The sequence below is a fragment of the Amblyomma maculatum genome, chromosome 4 (assembly GCF_055883805.1).
Source record: "Amblyomma maculatum isolate TAMU_Amacu chromosome 4, ASM5588380v1, whole genome shotgun sequence".
Taxonomy (NCBI): Eukaryota; Metazoa; Arthropoda; class Arachnida; order Ixodida; family Ixodidae; genus Amblyomma; species Amblyomma maculatum.
Genome location: NC_139347.1, coordinates 193,343,827 through 193,365,593, shown reverse-complemented (window position 1 = coordinate 193,365,593; position 21,767 = coordinate 193,343,827). Strand labels below are relative to the sequence as shown.

General features: G+C 46.3%; 1 pseudogene; it reads left to right on the top strand.

Moving 5' to 3' along the window:
• Window positions 1-5,046: 5,046 nt before the first annotated feature.
• LOC146193927 (uncharacterized) lies at window positions 5,047-9,958 on the top strand (annotated as a pseudogene).
• The last annotated feature ends 11,809 nt before the right edge of the window (window positions 9,959-21,767 follow it).

Here is a 21,767-nt window from a genome sequence, read left to right as displayed (position 1 = left end):
GAGAACTAGCTACACTGCTCATTCCAGAAAATTCCACAGCGGAGGAATCGGCAGTTAAAACAGTGGTCGATGCGGAAGATAGCGGGTCAGAAAACTTTGAGAGCGAGGCATCTCAATAAGCCAACTTGAAAGTGAGCTTGATTAGACGCGGAATGAGGACGTTCTTGAGAGTAACCTCTTGCCGCCAGTGTCTAGTAATCTCACGAGACTTCTAAGTGGAACCCGAGAGGACTTAGCTATGGAGCAAGCCAATGATCCCAAGATACAGGAGATAAGGGAACGCCACCGCGCCACTAAGACAGCAAAGAATATTTCTTTCGAGATGAGAAAGGGAGTGCTGTATCGCTTATTCAAGGATAAGCGCGGAGTAGAGCGGGACCAATTAGTCGTTCCCCAAAAGTACCGCGAAGACTTACTGCGACTTTTCCATGGCAGCTCGTGGTCGTGTCACCTTTGAATAAGGAAAACAAAGCAGGTGTGTTGCAAGAATACTATTGGCCTGGATGTTTTAAGGAGACGAAAAATTTGTACGGTCATGCGACACGTGCCAGCGGGTATGAAAGGCGCAAGATAAGTGGAAAGCTCCGATGGTGTTAGTACTAATCATTACCGAGCCGTTTCACCGGTTAGTAATAGATGTAGTTGGGCCACTTCCTGTGACAGAGCCAGGGTACCGTTGTATCCTCACTGTTACGCCCAGCCACAAGGTTTCCAGAGGCTGTGCCACTGCGCGAGGTGACGTCCGAGAGTATAGTGGATTCGCTGCTGTCAGTGACAGAGCCAGGGTACCGTTATATCCTCACTGTTACGCCCAGCCACAAAGTTTCCAGAGGCTGTGCCACTGCGCGAGGTGACGTCCGAGAGTATAGTGGATTCGCTGCTGTCAGTGTTTGCACTAGTTGGATTCCCTTCTAGTTCCGAGGTCCAAAGTGATCAGGGTAGCGTTTTCACAAGTGTGCTCACCACCTCATTTCTCGAGCGATGTGGCATTAAGGTAGTGCACAGCTCGATCCACCATGCGCAGAGCAACAGCGTAGAAAGATGGCATTCTGTTCTCAAACGTGTCTTGAAGGGACTGTGCTATGAAAACAAGCGCGAATTGAATACCTGCCTCCCTGCAGCACTTTTCGCTTTGCGGTCAGTGCCGCACGAATCCACAGGATTTAGCCCAACCGAGTTGGTGTACGAGCGGTCACTGCGCTCACCTTTGCGAATGGTGCGCGAAGCCTGGGATGGGCGCGGAGAAGACCCAACAGTAGTAGAATTCATTCTGAACCTCCTGAATCGCTTACATAACACTAAGGAACTCGTTGAGGCCAGCATGAAGTCACCCCAGGCTCGTTCCAAAGTGTACTATGATAAGTCAGCCCGTCAAAGGACGTTTCGTATCGGGGACGAGGTGATGTTGCTGAGAAGTTCAAGGCTGAATAAGCTCGAAGTACAGTGGATAGGACCTGCTGAAGTCGTTGCAAAGCTTTCTAACAGTAACTACGCGGTGAAAATTCCCGGTAGGCGTAAAGAAGTGCGCATTCATCATTGCAATCTAATGAAGCCTTATGTGCAGAGGGAAGCCGTGGTAAATCTAACGTTAAACCTTCTCGAGGAGATTGGTGACAACTTGATTTGCCTCAACAGAGAAGAAAGCAACGCTCAAGAGCTTTTCAAAAAGACGGAGCAGAGAAGAGAACTCAAGAAATCTCAGCTGTCCGATCTGGGCGAGCTAATAACTGAGTTTGAGGCCTGCTTCGTGGATATGCCAGGCAGGACTGATTTGACTGAACACGATATTGAGCTGACTTCAGACGTGCCAGTGCGATCAAGGTGCTGCCGATTTTCTCCAAGGCAAAGAGAAATTATGGATAGGGAAGCAACTCGCATGCTGGAATTGGGAGTAATAAAACCCTTAGAAAGCGATTATGCTTCGCCTATGATCTTGGTAGAAGCTCCAGGTAAAGACCCTAGGCCTGTGGTAGACTACCGAAAGCTAAATTCTCTCACCAGGAATCGAGTGTATTCTATTCCGAATATCGAGGAGAGAGTAGAACAGATTAGTCGAGCGGCCTATGTGACTACGCTGGACATTACTCGAGGATACTGGCAAGTACCGCTCACTGAACGCACCAGCAGATATGCGGCTTTCGGCACTCCGACGGGCAGCTACCAGCCAACAATGATGAGATTTGGGCTCAAAAATGCTCCATTTTGTTTTTCCCGACTCATGGATGGGGTTTTAAAGGGGTGTGAAACATTCGCGGTGCCCTATTTAGATGACATTGCGGTTTTTTCCGACGCATGGGCGGACCATATGGTACATCTTAGAGCTGTACTGAGCCTTTTGCGTCAAGCTGGGCTAACCGTAAAGGCCGATGAATGTTGCCTGGCAAGGGTGACCGTGGACTACTTGGGTCACAATGTAGGTCAAGGTTTCAGAAAATCCAGCAAGATTAAGATTTCTGCAGTAGCAGACTACCCGCGGCCGAGCATGAAGACGGAAATTCGGGCATTCTTGGGGCTGAAGGGATACTACAATCACTACAGCTTTGGCTAGCCCCCTGACCGACGCTCTCACCAGGACAGGACCGACAAATGTAGTCTGGGACGAACAAAAGGAACCCTCCTTCTTAACCCTGAAGGCTGTGCTGATTAGCCGTCCGGTATTGCGAGCTCCAGACTACTACCGAGAATTCATGGTCCAGTGTGATGCAAGTGATCGAGAGCTAGGTGCTGTTCTCTGCCAGAGGGATGACGACGGTAATGAGCACCCCGTGCTCTACCTGAGCAGAAAACTGAGCTCTAGAGAAAGGTCATATTGCGCGTCAGAGAAAGAGTGCGCTTGCAATGTATGGGCCATTCAAAAATTGTAGTGCTATCTTGGAGGGGACCAATTCATCGTAGAGACGGACCATTGTCCCCTGGCTTGGCTGCAAATTGCGACATCGAAGAACAGTCGCCTTCTGAGGTGGAGCTTGATTTTACAGCAGTACAATATTGAAATAAGATACAAAAAGGGGAAGTTAAATGGGAATGCGGACGCGCTTAGCCGCTGTTTCTAAGCGGTCCGTGGTGCTCCTCACCATGTATCTAAATTGATACTCAGGTTCTTTTTCTTTAGTGCGCTTGTATATATGTGACTATGTAAAGCAGCACGTTTGGTTTTCTAGGCATACGTGGGTCCTGAGCATCTTGAGCATGGGCTCTTCTCGGACAACGATGGCAGTTTTCTTTTGACCTGGTCTCTTCAGACGAGAGCCGAGTGCTTGCTTAGACATGTGGTTGAGTTTCAGAGACAGCTCAAGCAATTTGGCCTGCGACAATCAGGACAACGCGACAAGCGAGAGCGAGCTTCAAGCGTTCATGTGCAGGCCATTAAGTCATCTCTTCATGCAGCAGCTGCGACTGCTGCCCTCCGTGACTCTTCTGGCGGGGGAGGAGGCTGTTGTGACCATGCATGGTCCGCTCTTGCGCGCACTATTGTGCGCCTGTGGGCATGGTATTGATATGTGCTGTTGGTGCAAGGGCTCTAAGTGAGCTTGTTCACATGAATCTTTTTGTGTGAGCATGCTTTGCTTTGTTGTGACCCTACAACTGCCAAGTTAGCCCTGTCAAGGGAACATCAAGAAAAATACAAACAAACGTCGCCCTGTGAGAAATGGCCGGAAGTGCTTTTATTCAACTGTTTAACCTTCCCGTCGAGGGGCGCTATTGTCACGTGAGGAATGCCTATTGTCCAAAGGAGACGATCGGAGTGACACGTCCGCTTACGTACAGGAAAAGAAAGGAGCATGAGGATTATGGCCATTAGAGGATTTCCCGTGAATGCAGGAAAGAGTTGCAATTGCCGGAAAGGGACAATGCTGGGAGCAGTATTCGTGGCGCGCACGTACACGTGGGTTTCTGAGAAGGAAATCCACTTGCCGGAACCAACATAGCGGATCTTGGCAGAAGAATCGAAATTTACCTCCTCGCCGTTCCCAAGCTCTACCCGACAACAAGTGACCTCGCCCGACGAAACAATACTGGACCCGTCAGTGCATCAGACCATCAGTGCAGTGATGTGTTCGATTGGTTGCCGATATCTGAGGGGTAGGCCCTGGAACTGATTGGTCAGCATCTTCAGAGAGGGGCTGGACATAGGGGATTTAAGGACGTTGCAGAGCATGAAATGAGGCTCTGAGCCCTGGGTAAACGGCTCATCCAGATTCTTCTCGCTATGAACTCTTAACGCTTGCCATTTTACTGATATACCCTTTTTTCATGTAAATAAGTTTTCTCAAAGTGCCATTAAACCTGCTTGTATATATTTTACCAACTTCGAAGATTCAATCCTTCATCAACCCGGAGTCTCTGCACGCTACAAAGTGAAGGCCGTGTCGACTTAGTCCCAGCGTCACGACAGTAGAGAGACTTCTCTGTGTGAGAGTCTATTTTATTTTAGGTTACAGTTGTGTGTGTGACTCTTGTTGCCGTAATTTACAGTTTGCCGATGTATACTATTTTTCTTGTGTAAATATAATTCTCCTCTTCACCATCATCTGATCATCGTCTACTGCTTCTTCACTGCCGTATGACCGCGTTGGGAGAGGCTTCAGCCCCTCGAAGATTGTCAATGAACGAGCATAAAATTACTCGAGGTAACTGGTTAGTGGGTTATATGCCGCCCGCTAACAAATGGTGCGGTCAAACTGAAAAGAGCTGACAACTCCGACAGCTCCGTTGAAAGGGTGAAATCCCATCAATGCACCACCACAACCTTGCACCCTACGTTTGAATTTTCGCAGCATAGACAAGAGTCAAATATATCTCTGACAGGATGCCCTCAGCAGGGGACATGGCTGGGCAGTTATTGGCCTGAGATACAAAGTCTTAACCCTTTGCGACACGGCGTGCACAATTGTACACGCGGTTTTTGCGACCTTTTTTGAGTGTTCCTATAGTCGTTCTCAACGCTTGAGCTCCACAAGCCGCATTCGAATGTCCCGCTCTACCGAATGGTGCTGTCATCTCGTGATTGCCGCGCCAAATGCGTTACCAAAACAACAGAACAAAATGGACGCCTCGACGTTCTACGGCACGTCAAGTAAGTGCTCTTGGTTTTATCTTTTTTTGTGTAGGTAAAACGTTGACTAAGGCAAAACTGAAGCTGTAGTCTTAATAGATAAGTGTTACAGATGACAATAATGCGCATTAATTTTTTATTGTACCTCTGGTTAGGAAACGGCGGTCATGTTTACCATGGCGTGTCCATTTGTACACAACGTGTCACATGCACCCTTTTGGCTGCCGCTGCTTCAACCTTGTATAACTAACTGCTGCGAATGAAGGGGTTCTGCATTCCTGAGCCCTTTTTTTATTATAGGCCTCAAGAATCATGCTAGAGCGAGACGTAAGGCTCCGAACTCTTCCATCGACCAGCTTTTTGATGCGATCTTGAATAGAGATGTGTCAGACGCGGATCTCTTTGATGACGAAGTCGACGATTTACAGCCAGTTCAAGCGGTAAGTGGCAAGATAAGTCTCGTGTTAGCAGCTGCATAATTTTGCCTTCACATTTATAGGAAACTGCATCGGATGAAGAGCATGACCCAGCAATGCAACTGGCAGCCGTCGACGATGACCAAGTGACAGTGAAGAGCTGCCTGCAAAAAAAGTGAAACATGTCAAGTGGGTCGCCAAACATTTCGATCCAGTGGACACGCGCTGCACATACCAGCCGCTTTACGGGTCAACGCAAGAGGAACCGCTACAGTATTTTATGAAGTATTTCACAGACGAAGTGTTCGAGCGCTTCATGAAGTACACAAACATTTATGCCTTCCAAGACACAGGAGCCGAAATTTCGTGCTCCGTTGAAGAGATTAAAGTGTTTTTTGGAATTTTGATTTACATAAGAGTCTTGAAATTCCCACGGGCCCGCATGTATTGGCAGAAAGGTACCCGAATTCCTGCAATCGCAGATGTAATGCCAGTAAATAGATTTTTTAGGCTGCGAAGAGCACTGCACATAACCGACCAAAATGAACCAAGGGATGTGTCTAGCCTGGACAAGTTCTGGAAGGTGAGGCCACTTCTTGATGTGATTCGGTTCCGATGCCTTCAACTTGAAGAGCTTGAACACAACTGCATTGATGAGCAGATGGTGGCATTCGCTGGTAGGGTGCCAGCGAAGCAAGTGGTGAAGAGCAAGCCAAACCCTGTCGGAGTCAAAATCTTCGTGCGGTGCAGCACCGATGGCCTGGCGCATGATTTTGAATAGTATCAAGGCAAAGGCACAGGTATACACAGAGGTTTCTCGTACCTTGGGCTAGGGGGCTGTGTAGTAATGAGGCTTGTAGAGTCGTTCCCAAAGCACCGCAACCTCAAGTTATTTTTTGACAATTACTTCACATCTGTGTTGCTTCTGAGGGAGCTCAAACGTATTGGTATCCTTGCCACTGGTACAAACAGGTGCAACAGGCTGCTCGGTTCCAAGCTGAAGGGCGAAAAAGAAATGCGAAAGGAGGAGCGTGGGAGCTCCGATATCAAGGTGACGGAAAAGGGAGACGTGGCCCTTGTGCGATGGAAGGACAACAATCTGGTGAAGTGGCCTCAACACACGTCTCCACTGGTGAGACTGGGATTGTGAGCAGATGGAGCTCTTCCAAAAAGGAGCGCATTGAGGTGGAATGTCCATAGGCTATACTGGAGTACAATCGTCACATGGGTGGGGCTGATAAGTAGGATTTCATAATGTCGCTCTATCAAATTAGAGCAAAAACAAAAAAATGGCCTGTAAGGGTCATTTCACACCTCATCTCGTTCGCACTTACAAACTCATGGTTGCAGTATTTACGAGATGCTTCTGCAGAAGGTCTTGTCCGAAAGAACACGATGGATATGCTGCAGTTTCAAACTGACACTGCCTTGAGCCTGCTCATTTCCAATAAACCTTTGGAGAAGAAGCGAGGGCGACCAAGTGCGGAAAGTCTGGAGAAGGCACCGAAAGCACCTCACAATAGTGGGCCCCTTCCTACAAACTCTGTTCGTTTAGATGCTAAAGCGCACTGGCCACAACATGTGGAAGCAAGATTCCCACAGCGTTGCAGGAAACCTGGATGCCATCCCAAATCACGAGTGCGAGTGCAGGAAGTGCGACGTTTTCTTGTGCCTGTCCGCCACTAATGATTGTTTTTATCAATTCCACACCAAGTAAGAAATTAGGCCGATCAAAAATGTATTTCCATACCACTAACGACCACAGAAGCTATTATGTATTGCTCAAATCCCATTAGTTCCATGTAATAAAGCTTTTGGTTCTTTTTGGCTGATTTAGTTGTATTGAGTCACAGTGTGTACATATGAGGACGCGACCTAATTTGTAAAGTACGTAAGGTATCGGGCTGTTTAAGCTTTTTTAGTGAAATATTGGTTGTCAAGAGCATGCACAGGGAGTTTGAAATTTTTTTGATGGGTATTGCCTAATGTGTGTCGCAAAGGAGACGATCGGAGTGACACGTCCGCTTACGTACAGGAGAAGAAAGGAGCATGAGGATTATGGCCATTAGAGGATTTCCCGTGAATGCAGGAAGGAGTTGCAATTGCCGGAAAGGGACAATGCTGGGAGCAGTATTCGTGGCGCGCACGTACACGTGGATTTCTGAGAAGGAAATCCACTTGCCGGAACCAACATTGCGGATCTTGGCAGAAGAATCGAAATTTACCTCCTCGCCGTTCCCAAGCTCTACCCGACAACAAGTGACCTCGCCCGACGAAACAATACTGGACCCGTCAGTGCATCAGACCATCAGTGCAGTGATGTGGCGATTGGTTGCCGATATCTGAGGGGTCGGCCCTGGAACTGATTGGTCAGCATCTTCAGAGAGGGGCTGGACATAGGGGATTTAAGGGCGTTGCAGAGCACGAAATGAGGCTCTGAGCCCTGGGTAAACGGCTCATCCAGATTCTTCTCGCTATGAACTCTTAACGCTTGCCATTTTACTGATATACCCTTTTTTCATGTAAATAAGTTTTCTCAAAGTGCCATTAAACCTGCTTGTATATATTTTACCAACTTCGAAGATTCAATCCTTCATCAACCCGGAGTCTCTGCACGCTTCCAAGTGAAGGCCTGGTCGACTTAGTCCCAGCGTCACGACAGTAGAAAGACTTCTCTGTGTGAGAGTCTATTTTATTTTAGGTTACAGTTGTGTGTGTGACTCTTGTTGCCGTAATTTACAGTTTGCCGATGTATACCATTTTTCTTGTGTAAATATAATTCTCCTCTTCACCATCATCTGATCATCGTCTACTGCTTCTTCACTGCCGTATGACCGCGTTGGGAGAGGCTTCAGCCCCTTCGAAGATTGGCAATGAACGAGCATAAAATTACTCGAGGTAACTGGTTAGTGGGCTATATGCCGCCCGCTAACAAATGGTGCGGTCAAACTGAAAAGAGCTACAACTCCGACAGCTCCGTTGAAAGGGTGAAATCCCATCAATGCACCACCACAACCTTGCACCCTACGTTTGAATCTTCGCAGCATAGACAAGAGTCAAATATATCTCTGACAGGATGCCCTCAGCAGGGAACATGGCTGGGCAGTTATTGGCCTGAGATACAAAGTCTTAAACGAAAATTGTCATAATGCCATAAATGAAACAGTCAGGATTAATATTTCTCTCCCACTCCCACATGCGACAACACAATCTAATAGCATGCTGTATAAATGTACTGCTTAGACATAGATGCTATTATGATTATTGCTGATGATCAGTTATTTTTACGCGATAGTATTAAAGGCAGGAGTACGTAGAAAATTTGCAATCCTTGCCGCTGTCGACGTTCTGAGCAAAAATTTACAAGGGCGACTTAAGTCCCCTGACGTGCGGAAATGTTACAGGCATAAATTAGATGATTTCTCATTTGGCGTAGAGGGACTATATGTGCGCCAACAATTAAACGCAGGCGGAGCTGCAAACGGAAGCCTTCAACATTCTCGAGACAGATACTTAAAGGCAGAGCTTAAATATCCCCGTACTCTTTAACGCTGCAGTATAAAATGTTTCGCTCTAAGAAACTTTGACGTCTGCGGTGTGTTCTGAGCTTCAAACTATTGGTGTAGCTTTGCCAGGTAATAGCTGCCGTGGCATGACCATGCACTGTCTACTGATGTGGGACATCATGAAGTCTCTACCATGACGGAAGTTTAAGGCGCTAACTCGGGTTTCGCTTCTGAGATGGGTGGTCGAGATCTGAGCGCAACCCTCAAGAGATTTTAGATTGCGAGTTAGCCACACAGCCTCTATACCAGGCTGGCAAACTGGACAGCTCAGCTAAACTGAAGCTTTCTATTTGCAAGGCGCTGCCTACTTGGGCTTCTATTTAGCGATGGGAGAGTGAGATCGGAATTCAGTGTTTTAGAACCCTTGTGTCCCGAGTTAGAATAGGGATAAACAAGAATTTCGATGTATTACAACGAGGATCCCAAAGGGAATAGGCAGAGTGGAGCCGCTAACGCTGTGATGAAGTGACACTTGAGGTAACCCTTGACTTGCGTCATTAAAGGTATGAGGCGATTGCATTAACGCAAGAACAGTTACGTATCCTGTTCTGTGGAAACGAAATTGTGTCACGTCACATCCGTATAATGATACTACATGAGGATTCAAATTTAGAAGCAGCGCAGAGGAGAGACTAAGGGTGTGGAAGAAGAAGACCCTCGCCATCTGTCAACAAGTTCGTTAGCGCACCAGGCTAAGGTGGAGTCGCGCTCTCCCTTGTATGAGCTGACGACTCACTTGACCCCAACATTTGACCGTGACAATGCTCCAAGACGACGACACACGGCAACCAGGCACAGACGCACCCGCATAGCAACACTACCGTGAGCCACGGACATTTGCTGGCAAGACTGGTGAAGACTTAGATGAGTGGCTCACCTATTACCAGCAGGTGAAGAAGTACATTGGCTGGGATGCCTAGTCAAGCTGGCTAATGATGTTTTTTCTTGGACTCCATGGTTTAAGAATCATGAAGCCTCTTTAACTAGCTGGGATCGCTTTGAAGAGGAGATTCGCCATTCTTTCGAGGATACCACGGCAAAACGGAAATGCGCCGAGCAGACTTTATTCCAGCGAGCTCAAGTGCCTGGGGAAACGTGTACAACGTACATTGAAGACGTCCTTAAACTCTTCAAAGCGGTGAATCCCTGAGGAACACAGTTGGCAATCTCTTAAAGGGCATCACGGAGGACGTATATAACGTTTGGTGACAGAATATACCGTAAATTCTGAGACGGTCGTCATCAAGCATTGTCGCACGTTCGAATCTCTAAAGCTGCATCGCATAACCTCGCAGTTCAGCTGTTTGCCTTGTAGTTTCTACGTGGGCATCGGCCACCAACCACCGCGGGTTCGAGCGTCGCGCGAGCCGAAGCCCTCATCAGCCGTCACCACGCGCACACTGTCACACAGCCGCAGGGAGGAGAGCTCTTCGCTGCAAAGACACAAACCTCCTAGTTCACACAGAAGACGTTTATTCAACGCCGTCCTGCCGCGGTACACAAACACTCAGTCATCGTGTCCCAGGAGCGCGCAAGGAGCAAGGCTCCGCTGCGCGCACTCAGTGACAAGGAATGCGCGCCGCAAGAACGCAAGGGCGTGCTATGATCTCTTTCACGGTGACCAAAAGGTTCCTTTGAGAGAAAGTGGGCAACCACTGCAAGGTACGCCTGTCGCGGATCACTGGATCATGATCGACAGGCTCGAGCTGCGCTCTCAGGTACGACCCGGCGCCGGCGAACTCGAGTACACACTGGTCTGCACGGACAAAGACTGGCAGACACGAACAGTAGGGTATGCACCTTGCGATGTCTCGGAGAGGTCTCTCCTTGGGACCCGCTCGGACGGTCGCGAGAGCACGGCCGTCGAAGCGGTGCCGTGTTCCAGCCAAAAGGCGCCAATTAGATAAGCCATCGAGACGCAGGGGCGGAGCTGTGGCCGAACGACAGTTACAAGTCGTCCGCACATCTCTCCGCCGCCTAAAGGCCGCTGCTTTTTAGACCCGCTCCGCACGTATGCGGGCGCACCGAGACGACCGGTCCGGAGGGGCATACAATAGCAACACCCGCATCCTTCGTCCGCAGAAACGTTGAGCCAATCTCAACGTTTTGCCCGCACGTGCTGATCAGCAAGGCGACCAAATTCCAGCTATTGGTTGCGCTGTAGGCGACGTCTTCGGCTCGTCCTCCTCGATCTCGCCAGGGCAACATGGCCGTCAACGGTGTGCAGCGAAGCGACGAGCGAAGCGTAGATGGTAGTTGTTGCTTTGCCGCAAAACTCAATATACTTAGCGCGCATTGCTAATACTAGTGTTCCTGTCGACTGTTATTTCCCCTCAAGTTGGATGATATGCGCCACTGTTATCAGCACTAAGCTGAAGGCAGTGGTCTTCCAACCGGCGAAGTGTACGTGGCACTGGTGTCACAATGTGTTTATGATTATCGCTAGCCGCGAGGATCTGCACGGCCAACGCCCAGCAACAGTAGTTCACGGTGATTTTCATGCGCACGAATCGGCTCCTCAGCACATCGAAAAGTGCCTGTGCATGTGTTGCGAAAGTGTTTACGACTTGAGAGATTGCCTCCTAGCAAGAAAGAGGACTGTCCATGTTTGAAAAGTTCGTCACACACTGTGTTTAACTAATTCTGAAATTAACTTGGTGACAGCTAGTCTGGCACTCCTTCCGCTGGTCGCAGTGGCCGCAACAGAAACAAGCACACGACGTTGTTTCCGTGACGTGTCGATCACCTGTGTTGATCGCGGTCCGTGTATGTCTTGCTCTTGCCGAGTCTTTCCCGTGCGAGCACCGAGCTCTTCGACGACGTTAGCTGCACGGCTTTCGTGCTACTAATATGTCACTATTCCGCGGTTTGCGCTTTGTGCTGATAGGGGTGGTCGACGGCACTGTGTAAACTGTGAAAATATCGTGTACTTTCACGGCAGCTGTCCCTTTGAGAGTACCACAAATTCACTACTCTGCTTTACACCTATGCAGAGTGCTACCTTAGCTTTGCAGGATAAGGTTATAACAGAATGGTTACAATCTAAGCGGGCAGCTTAATTAATTTTGTGCAATGACTAGCAAATGAGCTGCCAAGCCTTGCAGAGGTGACGTACTGCTAAATATTTTAACATTTGAAGAAGTGATTTGGGAAGCAGAGTGTGTGACCTGAAGGCCTCAGTGTGCTTCACAATTTATGAATTCACAAAACTATTGTACACAGTGCAATGAACGGTATGATGGTAGTTTCACAGAGTAACAGCGATTTAATTCAGTCTGTTTAACAAAGAGCCTTAAAAGCCCTCACATACTATAATATAAACCTCGGTACCACAGTGGCAGTTTTGTTTGCATGCATTGCTGTGCTTATTATTGAAAAATACATTGTTCACAAAATACATTTTAACGAGGTGTAGCTGTATATGTGAACTTATTTCTTTTTTAGTTACCGTAATAACAACAAACAGCCAGGCTGTGTGTTTTTAAACTGTGGGACTCAAGAAGGACATTTCTCTTTGGAAAGTGTGCAAGATAATTACAACACTGTGTTTCATGGAATAAAAATTTGTTCAGTGAAAAATATGTTGGCTTAACTTGCTCTTAAAATTTTTACACAACAGATTAAAATGGGTGTTGTGGAGTTGGCAAAAAAGACTGCTAAAGGGCAAGAACAGTAGGAAAGAATAAATTGCAATTGTTCTATGTAGCAATTCTTGTTCTCCATGTTTCTTCATGCAGTTTCCTCTTTTCTTTTCCCACAAGCTATCCCTTAAGTGCACTGCGATCAAGCCCTTTAGAATTTGCTCAAAGTTACGACAGGAGAAAGTAGAGAAAGCAGTGCGTATGTGTACTTGTAAAGCACTTTATAGTTAGTCATCTCATATACATTAGCCTGAAAGTCCCCGCTGGGGTAGCGCAGTGGGTACGGCGCTCGACTGCTGTTCCCAAGGATGCGGGATTGAATACCGGCCTTGGCGGCCGCTTTTGGTTGGCAGCGAAAGGCAAGGCATCCGTGTGCTGTGCGATATCAGTGCATTTTAAAGAACGCCAGGTGGTCTAAATTTCCGGAGTCCTTCTCTACGGCGTCTCTCATAGCCCGAGTTGCTATGGGACGTTAAACCCCACTAACTAAATCAAACCATTGGCCTCAAAGTGCTGCTTATTCTCTTCATGATCCCAGAAGCGTGCACCCCCTTCCAATAAAAAGCATCTGATAAGAGATTATAGAACAGCTTCCACCATATCAGTTGAGACCACAGCTCCGTCACGACCGTTTCACTTGAAGCTGACCAAAGAGATACCAGCAAACCATGCATACCAAGTACCCCGGCTAAATTTAATCAAACCTTAAATTAGGTAGAATGGTCTAGACTAGTGAAACTAACCGAGAATTATTCGGAGTTGATTGCCCTAGTCTCCAGTGGCTTTCCATTTGCCATGAATTTTCTGCAGGTAGTAAAAACTAATTAGTGACTTATTTATTGGCCCCAGAAGCAAAGCATCAGTTCTAAAGTTGTAGATAGTGCTTAAAAACAGCTACCCGGAGAGTTTGCTTCATGGTATGATTTCCATAGCTGGTTTCCAAATCGAGCTACCATACGACTAGCTACTCACTCATATCTCTCACCCACATCATGCAAAGCCACACCATGGAGAGCACTTCTGACAAAAGCCGATTTTGTTGTCTGAGCCACGTTTCGGGACATTGAAGAGGAATTGCTGTCATGCAGACACTTTATTTATTGTGTTTGTTGCCGTTCAAAACAGAGAAGAAAAAAATATGCAAAATAGAAGGCACCTAGGTGCAAACATTTCTGTCAGCTGTTTTGGAAGACAGTTTACTACTTGCTTATTGATACTAATTGTTCTTGAAGCTAATAATTTAAATGTAACTATATAGCCTTAATCATTATAAGGTTAAATAATAAAACACCAGCCTAGGACAGGCAACTCTCAACAGCCCGCAGCTGGATTAATTCACTCGGCTAGGGCACATCGATTTTCTGAAAGCTAGGACACCTGGTGTATAACACACTGCATGGTCTTTTATGCGAAGCATATTAAGGTGCAGCGGTGGCGTAGCGGTAGAACATCCGCCTCGCATGCAAGAGGACCGGGGCTCAAATCCCGGTGCCGCGCAATTCTCCACCGGATGAAAAAAAAGAAAAAAATCCGCGTGTCGATGGAATTGCATATACAGGTTTGGGGTGCGACCTGATGCCGGTGAACACCTCCGGCAACGCACTCCCTCACCAGAACAGGAGTTGGCCACCCTGGTGCAGTAATTGGCCACAACCTCCTATGATAAGCTACATAAAAAACCGGCCCTCAGTCACCAGCGGCTGCGGAACAACTGACCACGGCGGCGGTCAGACCTGTGACGCAGCAGGGGGTGCTAAGAAAGCCTGGCTCCGCTGGACAGGCCGCCATTGGAAACTGACCCTGGCAACGTTTAATGCTAGAACCCTAGCTAGTGAAGCTAGTTTAGCAGTGCTGTTAGAGGAACTAGAGGGCATGAAATGGGATGTCATAGGGCTTAGTGAGGTTAGGAGGCCGAATGAGGCATATACTGTACTGAAGGATGGGCATGTACTGTGTTATCGAGGTTTACCAGAGAGGCGACAACTAGGAGTAGGTTTCCTTGTCAATAAGTATATAGCGGGTAATATAGATGAATTCTATAGTATTAATGAGAGGGTTGCAGGCATCGTAATTAGGCTTAATAAGCGGTATAAACTGAAGGTTGTACAGGTCTATGCACCTACATGTAGTTATGATGACCAGGCAGTTGAAAGCTTCTATGAAGATGTAGAATCGGCAATGCGAAAAAAGACGCAGTATACTGTACTAATGGGCGACTTCAATGCCAAGGTAGGGAAAAAACAGGCAGGAGGCAAGGCAGTAGGTGACTATGGCATTGGTTCTAGGAATAGCAGGGGGGAGTTACTAGTTGAGTTGGCAGAGCGCAATAACTTACGAATCATGAATACCTTCTTCAGCAAACGGAAGAACCGAAAATGGACATGGAAAAGTCCTAACGGATAGACTAAAAATGAAATCGACTTCATAATGTGTTCAACCCCCGCCATTGTGCAGGATGTAGAGGTAATCGGGAAAGTTCGATGTAGTGACCACAGGATGGTGAGGTCCCGAATTAGCCTAAATCTGAAGAAGGAACGCAATAGATTAGTAAGAAAGAAACCCATCAACGAATTAGCGGTGAGGGGGAGGGCAGAAGAGTTCAGGATCTCGCTACAGAATAGGTATTCAGCTCTAACTGAGGATGGCGACATTACCCTAGAGGCAAGGAACAATAATTTCAGAGATATCATTACTGAGTGCGCGGTAGAAGTAGGCGGTAGGATAGTTAGAGAGGATACCGGTAAGCTAAGGAGACGAAAGATTTGATTAAGAAACGGCAGAGTATGAAAGCTTCCAATCCAACAGACCAGATCGAATTGGCCGAGATATCAAAGCTAATCAATAAGCGCAAGGTGGCCGATATAAGGAAGTATAACATGGAGAAAATTGAGCATGCTGTAAAGAACGGGGGAAGCCTTAAAGCGGTAAAGAAGAAATTGGGCATAGGCAAAAACCAGATGTCTGCGATAAGGGACAAGGCGGGCAACGTCATCACTAATATGGACAAGATGGTCAAAGTAGCCGAGGAGTTCTATACAGATCTCTACAGTAGCCAAAGTAGTCAGGACCGTAATGAGATTGGCGGTAGGGAAAAACAGTCAGACGTTCCACCAGTGACGAAGGACGAGGTCAAGAAAGCACTAGAAACTATGAAAAGGGGGAAATCAGCTGGAGAGGATCAGATAACTACAGATTTGCTGAAGGACGGGGGGGATATCGTGCTAGAAAAACTGGCCACCCTGTATACGCAGTGCCTGGTGTCATCGACGGTACCGGAAGCATGGAAGAATGCAAACATTATCCTCATTCACAAGAAAGGGGACTCTAAGGACCTTAAAAATTACAGACCAATCAGCTTACTGTCTGTTACGTATAAGGTATTTACTAAGGTAATCGCTAATAGAATCAGGACAACCTTAGACTGCAATCAAGCAAAGGATCAAGCAGGGTTTCGGAAACGGTACTCTACTATCGATCATATCCATACCATCAATCAGGTGATAGAAAAATGCGCGGAATATAACCAGCCCTTATACATACCATTCATTGATTACGAAAAAGCATTTGACTCAGTTGAAACCTCGGTGGTGATGCAGGCATTGCGAAATCAGGGGGTAGACGAGCCGTACGTGAAAGTGCTGGAAGATATATATAGTGGCTGCACAGCAACCATAGTTCTGCATAAAGAAAGTAACAAAACTCCCCTAAAGAAAGGTGTTAGGCAAGGAGACACAATCTCCCCAGTACTATTCACAGCTTGTTTAGAGGAAGTATTCAGAGACTTGGAATGGGAGCACTTAGAGATAAGGCTAGATGGAGAATACCTCAGTAATCTGCGATTTGCTGATGACATTGCCTTGCTAAGCAACTCGGGAGATGAACTGCAAATAATGATTGATGACCTAGACAGGAAAAGTAGAAAGGTAGGCTTGAAAATCAATATGCAGAAGACTAAGGTAATATTCAACAGCCTCGGGAAGGAACAGGAGTTTACATTAGGTAGCGAAATACTGGAAGTAGTAGGCGAATATATCTACTTAGGACAGGTAGTAACCGCAGATCCGGACCATGAAAAGGAAATAACAAGAAGAATAAGATTGGGGTGGAGCGCATTTGGCAAGCACTCGCAGATTATGACTAGCAGCTTACCGGTATCGCTCAAGAGGAAAGTATACAACAGTTGCATCTTGCCTGTACTCACCTATGGGGCTGAAACGTGGAGGCTAACCAAGAGAGTTCTACTTAAGTTGAGGACAACCCAGAGGGCTATGGAACGAAAAATGGTAGGGGTAACATTAAGAGATAGAAAGCGTGTAGAGTGGGTCAGAGAAATAACTCAAGTTAACGACATTCTAGTGGAAATTAAGAAGAATAAATGGACATGGGCAGGACATGTAGTGCAAAGAGAGGATAACCGATGGTCGCTGAGGGTAACAAACTGGATTCCAAGGGAAGGAAAGCGTAGCAGGGGGCGGCAGAAAGTTAGGTGGGCGGATGAGATTAAGAAGTTCGCAGGGGTCAAGTGGATGCAGCTAGCACAGAACCGGGTTAAGTGGAGAGATATGGGAGAGGCCTTCGCCCTGCAGTGGGTATAATCAGGCTGATGATGATGATGATGATGATGATGATGATGATGATGATGATGATGATGATATTAACGTAGGTTTTGGGCCTTCGCGCGACGCCCGGCGGTGGCCACCATTGACCCTGAAGTGGGGTCACGTGACAGACGTCATGTGATGACGTCACACCGGCTGCAGATGAGGCCTCATATCGCGCCGTCGGACGTCGCCCGGCGGAGGCCTCCACGCTTCGGTTCGCGCCGTCGAGTGCGACGCGGCGGCGGCGCCACCATCGCTGCATCACGTGATATGTGACGTCACACCAGGGATGGATGGACGGAAACAACTTTATTTAATAAAAAAAAATGTCTTCCAGAGTGGTCCCCTACTAGTCCAGGAGTCCACGGGCTTTTGATTCACATAGAGCCCGATCTACCAGCCATTTCTGACCGGCGGGTTGAGCTTTCCGCAAAGCAGCCTCCCAGGAAGAAAAGGTGGGAGGGGGGATGGGGAGCACTGCCTGGGGGGAAGGACATTCCCACAGGTAGTGGAAAAGTGAGGATTTTGGCTCGCCACAGGTGTCGCAGTGAGGGGGCAAGCCAGGGTGAAGGCATGAGAGACGGTAGGGGGAAATGAAACAATCCGTCTGCAATTGTCGCCATGTAGCACTGGATAAGGGTGACAAGGTGCTGTGGGGTGGTGGCAGTGTCATGCGCTTGTGTTTGTAGAATGTGGTGATTTGGTTGAAGCGGCGCGCGCCCGCCGTCGCGTCAGTCTCTGTGCCCGCAACCGCGCCAGCGTCTTTGCGCCGGGCGTGTATGCGTAAGTGACGTGCAAACCAAGAGTCATGCATTTACGGACCTTAAGAGTGTGTTTGTCGCGCTGCAAAGAATAAAGTACGACGATTAACCTAAAACCACGTCTCCATTACTTAGCCCTATCCACACTGAGGCAGCTGCTTAACATGCTTCGCATCCACTGGGCTTAACCTTGATAAGCCTCCAATTTTTTTTTATTTTAGTTGTTTTAATGTTATAGTCATTTTCTGTTTTAAGTACATTACACAATATGCTAAGTATTGATTTCAGGAACTCTAGGGCTAAAATAATGTGTTTTATTGCACAAACATTTCTCAAATGAAAATAAATTGCATTTACCCAACATCAATGCTTCCATAAAGCAGCAGTACAAAGAGCCCTGTGGAACAAACATGTAGTAACAACATGGCAAACTGCAGCTAATGTAAATAATTGCCGTCCTGGGCACTAATTGTCCTGGATCTATTCACACATAGCAATTGCCAGTAGCTATACATGTTTCATGCCGAAATCCTCAAGTTTTAGCTTGCATGTTACAGCACTGAACTGTATCCAAGAAATCAATCGTTTGTGAGTCAGCTGTTTTTCTCTTCAGGTAACGCCTTGAGTCGCCATTTCCTTTTCACACATCTGTCCCATATTTCATTTTAAATTTCCTTTAGGGGAATGTGGTGGAAGGCAAAAGAGAGCTTGCATTTGTTTGAGGCTAATCATTGGTAGATCCTCTTCCATAATTGTTATCTTTCTCGGGTTACGCTAAATCAGGCTCCACTAGATTTTTGTAGCCCTTTTCTGTATTGTATACATGCCCGAACCGTCACGTCATTCCTTTTTGAATGTTTCTTTCAGCATTTATGATTTTAACGTCAGGTGAATGTTGTCATTGGAGATTCTCGTCGTTTATCCTCACTGCACACATATACCTTGGCATCAATGGGTCCGGTGCGTGCTACTTTTGAAGCTAATAGCTCTTTATTAGGCTCACTTCCGCCCACAAAACAATAAAGCAAAACGGCTTCGTCAATAGTAGCAATCGTGCTCATCGGTCGTCGAACTATAAATGCACGTTCATTCGACAGTGCTCAATTTAAATTGGGCATAGAAACCTCTAGTCAGAAAAGTGGACAGACGATGCGGTGGCAGCTACGAACCGTGCAAGCAAAGGCCAATTCAAATTTACGGTGGTGGCCATGTAAGCACTCAAGAACTCTACAGAAGCGGTACTCATTTTGTAGCTGACGAGACCCCATGAGCACAACAAAAACCACGCCATGGTGATCCCGAGGCAAGCGAACTGTGCCTAGGTGAGAAGTGATTCGGGTGCAAGACCGTGTGATTGGAAGGATTCAATGTGCCTCACAGTTCATGGGTTCACAGAAATATTGTCCACAGTGGAACGGTATGATGACAGTTTCACAGAGTAACAGCCGATGTGATTCATTCTGTGTTACTTTCCTACTGTAACGAAAGAGCCTTGAGAGACCTCACACTCTACAATATAAATCCATGCAATATAAAATTGCATTTAACAGAAATTGCTGATTGGAAAATAAGTAGATTTAACCAGCCGTGAATACTTTTACAGAACACATTAACATATGTCCGGTGGTGCTGGCAAAAAAATACTGCTAAAGGACAAGGTGAATAGGAAAGGAAATGACACTGTACAGAGAGCAATTCTTGTTATTTTCCTTTCTCCTCACACAGTTTCCTCTCTTGTTTAGCCACCAGGTATCCCTACTGTGCACTTGCACAGCACATAGAGCTTAAAGGATTCCAGTGAAAGATGCAAGCCACAGCTGCCTTTTCTATTTCCTCGGTGTTATTTCGCCTAACTTCAACATGGGTTTTGCAAGTTTCTGATACTTGTTGAAACATTGCATTTTGTTCTTCGAAACGCACACTAACAACAAAAAAGGCTATATTAGGCTGAAAATGTTACTATCCGGCAACCAAAATCACTTCTGAAAGTTTTAGTTGTAAACGTTAATGACACCACTTAGTAATTAGCAGTGTTATCTATTGCCTTGTGGTTTTGAATAGAGAATCACCATCACATTCACCCTTAATATTTTTACTTGTCAGGAAAAGGCCACAAGTATCACTGTAAAGCTAGGTGCGAACATACGCATGCATGCTGCACACACTTAAACGGCTTAACATTTCATCTTATTCTGTGGCATCATAGGTTTCACCCTGGAAATATACTTTTGCAAATTCTGCTTGAGATTACAGGTTTGCTCGCAGTAACCACGAAGCCCGGCTACTGTATATTCTAAAGGCTTGTCACCCATATGCCATATTTTCTTAGTGCTAAAATGAACTTGTGCTAGTTGTGTCTCATTCCCATGGCTGCAGTGGTTGCTGCCAATGTTAGCACAGATCACTATGTGCAGGCAAAGTTTGCTGACCTCCCCAACTTTCTTTCCATTATACATTACTCACTTCCTCCTGTGCAGTGGAAAAAATTAGACAACAAGTATTGCCACATAATCTGTGCTTTTATACCTATCATAGGCCGTTTATAATGCCAGTGGGGCTTTTAGTTAAAATCGCAACTATGCAGTATACAGTTTTGTTTTATACTGTACTGTCTACATGCAGTTTCTTAAGGATGCTTCTGTATTTTGCTTCTCTTCATTGCAGTTTGCATACATTTCTTACTATTCTGTAGAGTTAGTCTTTATGCCAGCTTTTTATCTTGTGGTTTATTAGAAGGACTTTACTGTAAATTCGGTGCACAGTCCTATACAAGTAGTAGTTTTCACCCCTGTTGCCATTTCAAGATTGTGCGCACATCTAGAAGAAATAAACTGAATTCATTAACCGCAATAGAAAAATTGTACCTATAAAACCTGTAAAATGAATATCAATGGCAGCCTATTTTTGTGCTTACAGGCATCAATGGAAATTTTTAGGCCATTGAGCACAGAGTGGAAAGGAGGTTTTTTGCATTTGTTAAAATCTGTGCTCAAAGTGGAACTGGAAAGCGGAACTTGTTATTCACTTGAAGAAGTGGATAACCTGCAGCAGCAACTGGATATGACTGAAAATTTGAATGTTAAGGGCCTTGTAAACACTTTTCATCAAATCTCATGCCTCAACCAGTCAACACCTGAAGGCTTTGTAGAAACATAGCGTCCAATCGTATGTCCCAGCCAATGAACACCTAAAAATAGAGCCAATTCTAAAGCCAGTCTATGTGGGTTAATTTAGACTAAAGAAATGCATGAACACATATCAAGACGTTAGTAAAGTCACAATCAGGAAGCACCAGTTTTACTTTCCTATGTGTGCTTCGCAGTCTTCTCTGACATTTGCAACTGATTTCGGTCCAGAATATTGAGTATGCCTCTCCAACGGTTTCACCTTATATTGTGGCCTGCCAGAGTAAAGGCACATAACCACTTGGTTTTTCGTACGCCTCATAAGCAAACAGTAAACAGCCATGGCGCATATAGCATTCCGTGCTGCCTGTCCTCCTCATGATCCCAAGGGCATACAAACCCCAATACGATGCATCTGATTTGAGCACTGCATATATGCCACCGCCATTATTTATACTGGCTCAGTCTATGTACTAGGTCTCAATACAGCCTGCCCTGTAAAGAATGTATCGGTAATCAAGAATGATACTTCACTTTATATTGAAGACAATGCATTTTGTCCAGCTGATTTCTAGTCAGAAAATTACAACTGGCACAGCTC